Consider the following 7,633-nt stretch of genomic DNA (forward strand, 5'->3'; position numbering starts at 1 on the left):
ACCACAAGCAAAAGGACAGGTAAAATATTTGCTCGTAATTACTGACTATTTTACTAAATGGGTAGAAGCAGGAGCATTCAAACAGGTGCGTGAAAAAAAGGTTAAAGATTTCGTTTGACGGAATATCATATGCCGATTTGGTGTACCAAAGGAAATCGTATACAACAATGTCCCTTAATTTATAGTCACACAAATCACAGAGTTCTTTCAAAGTTGGTAGATCAAAAGAATTACATCCACACCTTATCATCCGGTGGGTAATGGGCAAGCTGAGTCAACAAACAAAATCATTATCAACAATTTAAAGAAACGTTTAGAGAAGTCCAAAGGTAATTGGCTAGAAGTGTTACCTGGTGTTTTATGGGCATACCGCACAATAGCAAAAACAAGTACAGGAGAAATACCATTTTCATTGGTTTACGGAGCTGAAGCTTTAATTCCAGTAGAGATAGGAGAGCCAAGTACAAGATTTACACAAGCGTCAGAAGAGTCTAATAACAAAGAAATGCGCATAAATCTTCATCTACTTGAAGGGAAAAGGGAAGCTGCACTAATAAGAATGGAAGCACAAAAGCAGGTCATATAACGATATTACAACCGAAAAGCACACCTAAGATTCTTCAAAATTGGGGACTTCGTGCTCAAAAAGGTTTTTCAATCTATAAAGGCAGCTAATGCAGGAGAATTAAGTCCAACATGGGAAGGACCCTATATGATTCATGATATTGCAGGTAAAGGAGCATACGAGCTGGAAATAATGGATGGCAAGATACTACCTTCATATTGGAATGTTGTTCACCTAGAGAGATACTATTTCTAAGGAATACCCACGGTTAGGTATCCATATTTTAAAATTTAATTTTTGAATTGTTAAATTTTACTAACGATTTTAGATGATAGGCAAAAGTCTAGCTCGTACTAAATGATGAGTCACGACCTGCAAGGCACATGAAATAAATTAAACTTCCCGGTCTAGGGTTACAATTATTCTGATAGAAATTCAAAATAATCGCACCTCCGAGACCCGTATGTTTTTTTTCCATTTTAGGGAAAGGACCAAATGAGAGAAACAATCAAGTGCTCGAGGCTTCATACTTCAACGCTCAAACACTTGGGGGACTATATAATATACAAAGACATGTGTATAAAGAAGGCAAAGAAGATTGGGAAATAATCAAAGATCACGCCTGAAAAATTCACATAATGAATGGGTCAAGTACAGAGAAAAGTCACGAGCTAAGCCTAAAGAAAGACCTTACCATAGCTAGGGTAAAGGCTATGTACTGAAACAGGTTATAAATAAAAACCTCGTGTTTATTTTTTTTTAAATCTGTTATGAGGAAAACAGTTACGAGAAAGTTATAGATGTAATTCAAATACATGCAAAGTGTTATTCAAAACTAGACAAAGTTCAAATAAAAACTTGTCAAGGTTATTTCAAGAAACATGTGTATCCCTATTTCTTTTATCGTATATGAACACCGTTATGAAGTTGAGACATCTTCTTCATTAAGTGTCGAATATAAAATGGCCCTCTTTTATAAAATTCATAATTAATTTAAGTATTCATGAAGTTAACAGAAGCATTTTTTTAGGAGTAAAAATGCAAGTTATTCGGTAAGTCCTTAGAAATAAAAGCAAGAATAAACAAAACAGAAGTTCAAATAGCAACGAAAAACTTCTTAATATTAAAAAGCTTAGACTAAAGTATGAACTTAGTCATAAACTGAAAATTGTTTATACATATTGCCCCATAAAAGGTCTGGGGACTTAAGTTTCCAAAACAACCCCTCAAATTAGACCAAGGGTTTTAACCACAACTTTCCAAAAAGAAAAAAGAGAGACACAAAAAAATTCAAACAACTTAAACTTGTCACTGAGAAGATGAAGGAACTGAAGCAGGTACATCAACAACTACGGGTTCAACTTGGCTTGAAGGAGTGGGGATACCCGTATCATCTTCAACATTTGCGGAAGCTTCGACCACGAGAGAAGGAAAATCTTGGTTCTACTGAGTCTTCTCAATAGTTTCATTGATCTTAGCTAACTCCGATTCCAAGTTAAAATTCTCTTGGCTAGCTTCAACAAGGGTATCACGGTGAGAATTCAAAAATGCCCAACTCACTTCAATGGCAGACTTATCTTCAAGGATCTCATAATCTCTTTCTCAATCAACGATTTCGTTCTTTAGCTTTTCATTTTCAGCCAAGGCAGATTCATAAGAATCTTGAAGAGAGGCGTGGGAATTTTCTAAGGAACAAACCTTATTAGAAGAAACCCGGAGGTCTTCTTGGGCTTGAGTCAAATTCTGCACGAGTTCACCAACATAGGCTTCTTTTGTATCCAAGAGAGCCTTCAACTCTCTAATATCTTCACTTGCCTTGGAAAGCTGCTCGGAAAAAGAAGTTTCAAGACGAGCCTTTTCCTTGTCTGCTTGACTGGAGGAAGCCTTTTCAACTGCTAGTTCCGAAGTCAAAGCCTGCACCTGCTGCTCCAAAGTACTTTTACTTTCTTCTAAGTACTCCATGTCGATCTGAAGACTTTCATATTGTTCCTTCCAATTATATGCCTCCAATTGGTAATCACACACTAACTGCTCTGAGAGGGTAACCCTTTTCATCATCTCCGTGCCGATGAGATTGGCCTAAAAAGGGGGAAAGGGAAGGAAATAAGAGTCCCAAAGGTAAAAAAATGACAAAGTAAGAGTTAGAAAAAAGGAATACCTTTAAAGAAGCATGCACAATGTCATTCATCAAAGTCAAAGAACTATGGCTCTCTAGCTTAGCTCTCTCAACAGTACCAATTAAAGGCTTTAGCCATACATCTGCTTGACCCGATTTCCTTAAAAGGTTGCCCTCAGCGGGGACTTTAATAATCACCTGCCTCATAGCACCACTCCTACTTGAGGAGCCAACCTCAGCACAATGAGCAGGTGGAGGAGGAATTGTTGAAGGAGGAACAATAGAAGTAGTAAAAACATCCTAGGGAGGAACGGAAGCAACCATAATCGGCAAAGTAGGAGTCACAGGCACGGGAAGAGAAAAAGAAGCCAAGGGAGCTTCATCATAAACGGGACCTAAACTTTCACTACCAAACCCGCGGTCAAAAAGCTGCTCAACAGAATCATGAGCAGCAACGGGAGCATCATCAACATCATCAGGAATCACTACCAGGGCTTCAATAGATTTGGTAAGAGGGATAGAACGACAGGGGGATGCATCTGCTTCATCATCGGAAATAATGCGTCTACGAGCCTGTGGATTTGTTACCAAGGAACCCCCGTCTTCCTCTTCTTCGGAATCTTGGTCATCAACGGCTTTTTTTTCAATGAAGAGCCCAGAATTATTTCTTGAGCCCTTTCCAAAGAGATACGAGAAGCCGCAACCACCTCAGCAGTAACTCCTCGAATAGCAAATCCTGATAGAAAGAAGGATTGAGATAAGTTCGGGAAAAAACAATATGTAAAATAAAATAAAAACTCTTACCATGAGTTTTTACTTTCCAACCAAAACGTTGGGAAATGGTATTCCAAGATCTACCATCTATTGGTGCAATACTCAACAGCCTTCCTACCCAATCACGGAAATTAGGAACATCTTCCACAACTCCCCTGGTTGTTAGAAAAGAAAAGTAAAATTAGAAAAATCAACAAAATTGAAGAAAAAGGTACGAGAAAGTTAGAAGACTCACGTGCAAAATTCCATTTCTCAGGAAAGGGAACGTTTTCATCACCTACTAAACCAACAGTGGGGGCAACAACAAACCTGACATACCAGCCACGGTCTTTGTCATCTTCAGGGCTAACTAGAACTCCTTTGCTCCTGGCTACTAGTGTAAAAACACCATTGCGAAAGAGTCTAGGAGAGTAAAGATGAATTAGATGTGGGAAAGTAAAAGGCACACTGGATATGTTGGTCAAATGCCTCAAACAGGAAATAACCCTCCATATTATTGGGTCAATTTGACCTAAGCAAACATCAAAGAAATGACAGAACTCGAGAATAACAGGATCAATAACAGGTTTGAATCCTAATGTGAAAGGGCACGTATAGACAAAGGAAAAACCGGCTAAGTAAGAGGTAATTCTTTGATTCGGATTGGGAATAATGATAGGAAAGTCATGACTCCAATGGCAGTCTCTGCGGACTAAAGAAATCAAACCTTCAGTAATTTGAGTAGGATAGATATCAGCACGATCTAAAGAAGATACTTGATTTCTAAGAGATTCTATGTCATTATAGAAAGATAGTTCTGCATGAACTATCTCCTCTACTAGAGGTTCACGAAGAGGTTCAGAAGATTCTTTACCTCTAGAAGAAGATCTGTGTGAAAGAGAACCTCTAGTTCTAGAAGAAGAGCCAAAACTAGGCGAAGGAAGAGAAGAACCATGCAAGATGAAAATCCTAAATTACGAAGCCTACCTCCTCTTCAGCTCATACTGGGGGCATTAGGGAAGTTATCAACTATGGGGATCCTTCTTGGGTTAGGGTTTGATGAAGACATAATAGTACGAGGAAGAAACAAACAAAGATTGAAAAACTGAATATTTTGAGAACTTTATGTAATAAAGACAAAGAAGAAAACTATATTTATACTGTGAAGCAACCGTCAAAGGAAAAAGTGCAATGATGGAAAAGTAGTAATGAGAACTGACGCTTCGTGGTTAGTGAAGTCGTGAAAAACCCTAAAAAGTGCCGCAAAGTTGCAGAACCAGTAAAAGGGGTGCCACACGTGAAGAGCATTAAATGGAAGTGACAAATGAAGCGTTGATTTTGCTATAGCATTAGTGGCGACAAAAATTCCCGTTTTAATGAATTCCACTTCCCAAATATTCAATTGATGAATAAATGGCAAGTGGGGGGACTATCTATATTGGGACAAATTGAGTTTACATATTAAAGTGATTGGAAGATGACGTGTCATGACACGTAGACTGGTTAACGAGTTATGATTGGCAAAGAGGCACGAGTTGCAACAAATACGAGCAGAGGTATAAGAGGAGGCACGAGTGGATACTCAAAAGATTCAACGCCCGTACCTATTTAAGTCCAAGAATTAAGGAGAATGAATCTGACAGCACAAGAGAGTATAGATACAGTATTTAATGAGCATTAAATACGAAAAACGTTAGAGAATCTACATTAAAATACAATGATTATGTAACGTAGCATTTAATGTTTTTAATTGTCTATAATGACCTTATTATGACAAAGGCAAAACGCATATTTCCAAGATAGCTATAAAAGAGAAAGAATGGGTCAATTATAAACACACGAAGTACAATCTGAATATATTGGTTTTACTTTGTTATCTTATTGTTGGCAAAAATCACTTTCTTTTAGATTCTCAGCAACTCGAGTTTTTCTAAATTAAGACTTTAACCGAAATTCCACTTTTTGGTTAAACAGGAATCTCAATGGAAACATCAACCCTCAATCATCCCTTCCTTAAAAAGCTGAAGGAGTCCAATGGATTTGATGAGTAATTCAGAGAAGTATACATTTGTTGGAACATAATTATAGGATACTAGAATATTATGGTAGGGTATGGTCCTAGTAACCAACAATCAAATTATACAAACTACATGCTACCCAATAACCTTAGGTCCCAGCTAATGGTGCAAAGTCTCAATCCGATATGTCCAGTGCTTGTACTTCTTTAATAGGATTGGGTAATATGCTTCAAACCTTACAGCTGAGGGCAAGAATCTTTCTTTGATTTTTCATTTCTTTTGCCCCCACAGTTTTTTGTACTTTACCCTGGAAATTTCTTTGATCCCTTTAGTCACATCCAATGAATTTTTATTTTCTCGATATCAAACCCAACATTTGCAAATTTTTTCCGTTTCATTTTTTCCTCCATCGGGGTAGAAGACATATGAACGAAAATAGGAATAAGGAAGGGTTTTAGTGCTAATACGATAATGACTTTTTCACATATTCAAGACAACAAAACACGTATAAAGTTAATAACAGAGAGGGTCATTGATCTCTATTTATAAAGAATGCTAATCAGTTATGTAATTTTTTTTTTCTTTCTCAATAACGGATGACTAGATATGTAATACTACAACAACAATAACATAAACAATATACTATTATCACAGTGTAGGTCTGTATAGGTTTGTGGAGGGTAATGTGTACGCAAACCTTATTCCAAACCTTGTGGAGGTAGAAAGATTGTTTCCTATAGACTCTTATTTCAAGAAAGCAATTCATAGCAGATTTGAAAAAGAGAAAAACAGTAGTGAAAAAACCATGTTAAAAATAATAAAGATAATTTACCCCGTGGACTATAAATTTAAGATTTTACCACAGTAACTTTCACAAATTTGGTTCAATAGCTTTTGTTTCTTATTTAAATTTTCACTTTTAGCTTATTAGTTTCTCCTGATCTCCTTTCATTTGGATGCATGCATAATTTATTCATTTTAGAAAATTGAGTAATTGAACTGACGAGAAGCTGAAGCAACACTGACATTATGGTAGCACAAAGTAGTAACGTAAATGCTATTCTACGCTTAAGACTAGTTTTCTAGTCTGATGGTAAATCAAAACATTAATTAATTACTTAATGTGACGACCCAAAAGGTCATCTGTGTTCTTATCTATTATGTGCTTCCGAGGCCTTGAAAACCTCATTTAGAGTCGCCTCGATTTGCGTGCGCAGTCCGGGCGCGTAGACGGAAAGCTTAAATATGAAATTCTGTGAAAAATGCTAAGTTTTAAGTTTAAAATGAATAAATTTGACTTCGGTCAACATTTTGGGTAAACGGACCTGGTCCCAAGCACGAGAAATGAATTTTTGAGTAAAATTGTTTTTCTGAAAATGTTAAGGAATTTTGAAATGAAAATTGATTAGAACGTGTTGGTATCGGGCCCGTATTTTGGTTTCGGCGCCCGGTACGGGTCTTATATATGATTTAAGATGTTTTTATTAAGTTTGATTAAAATCGGACGTCGATTGACGTGTTTCGAGCTTAAAGTTCTAAATTTGAAACTTAATGAAGTTTGAAGAAAAACTCTTGATTTGAGGTTTGATTCATTATTTTTGATGTTATTTGGGCGATTTAATCGCATGGTTAAGTTGGTAGGATGTTGTTGAGTTAGTGCATGTGTTTAGTTAAGAGCCCCGAGGGCTCGGGAGTGTTTCGGAGTGGTTTTGGACTTATGAAAAATTGCAGATTTTGCTTCAGTTGTTGCAGACCCCATTCCTTATTCGCGTTCGCGTCCCATCTCCAATGTTCGCGAAGCTTTAAATTTTTCTTTCTTCGCGTTCGCATCCCAGCCCTCGCGTTCGCGTAGTATTAGTTGACGCTGAGGGCTGAGTCTTCTTTTCCTCATCGCGTTCGCGTGTATATACTCGCGTTCGCGTAGCCTTGCAGGATTCTCTCATCGCGTTCGCGTAGGACAATTTCTGGGCCACAACATTTTACTCTCCGCACTCGCATTCCTCATCTCGCGATCGCAATGGCCTGCTAAGTGTTACCCATCGCGAACGCGACCAGCCTGTCGCGAACGCGATGAGTAATTTCGCCCAGTTTAATTTTAAAATTCCAGAACAGTGTCATTACGGGATTCACCAAAAATTTCACAAAACATTTCTTCTCCAAGCTCTTGGGCGATCATTGAAG

This window comes from Nicotiana sylvestris, chromosome 2, assembly GCF_000393655.2.
Source record: "Nicotiana sylvestris chromosome 2, ASM39365v2, whole genome shotgun sequence".
NCBI classification, from domain to species: Eukaryota; Viridiplantae; Streptophyta; class Magnoliopsida; order Solanales; family Solanaceae; genus Nicotiana; species Nicotiana sylvestris.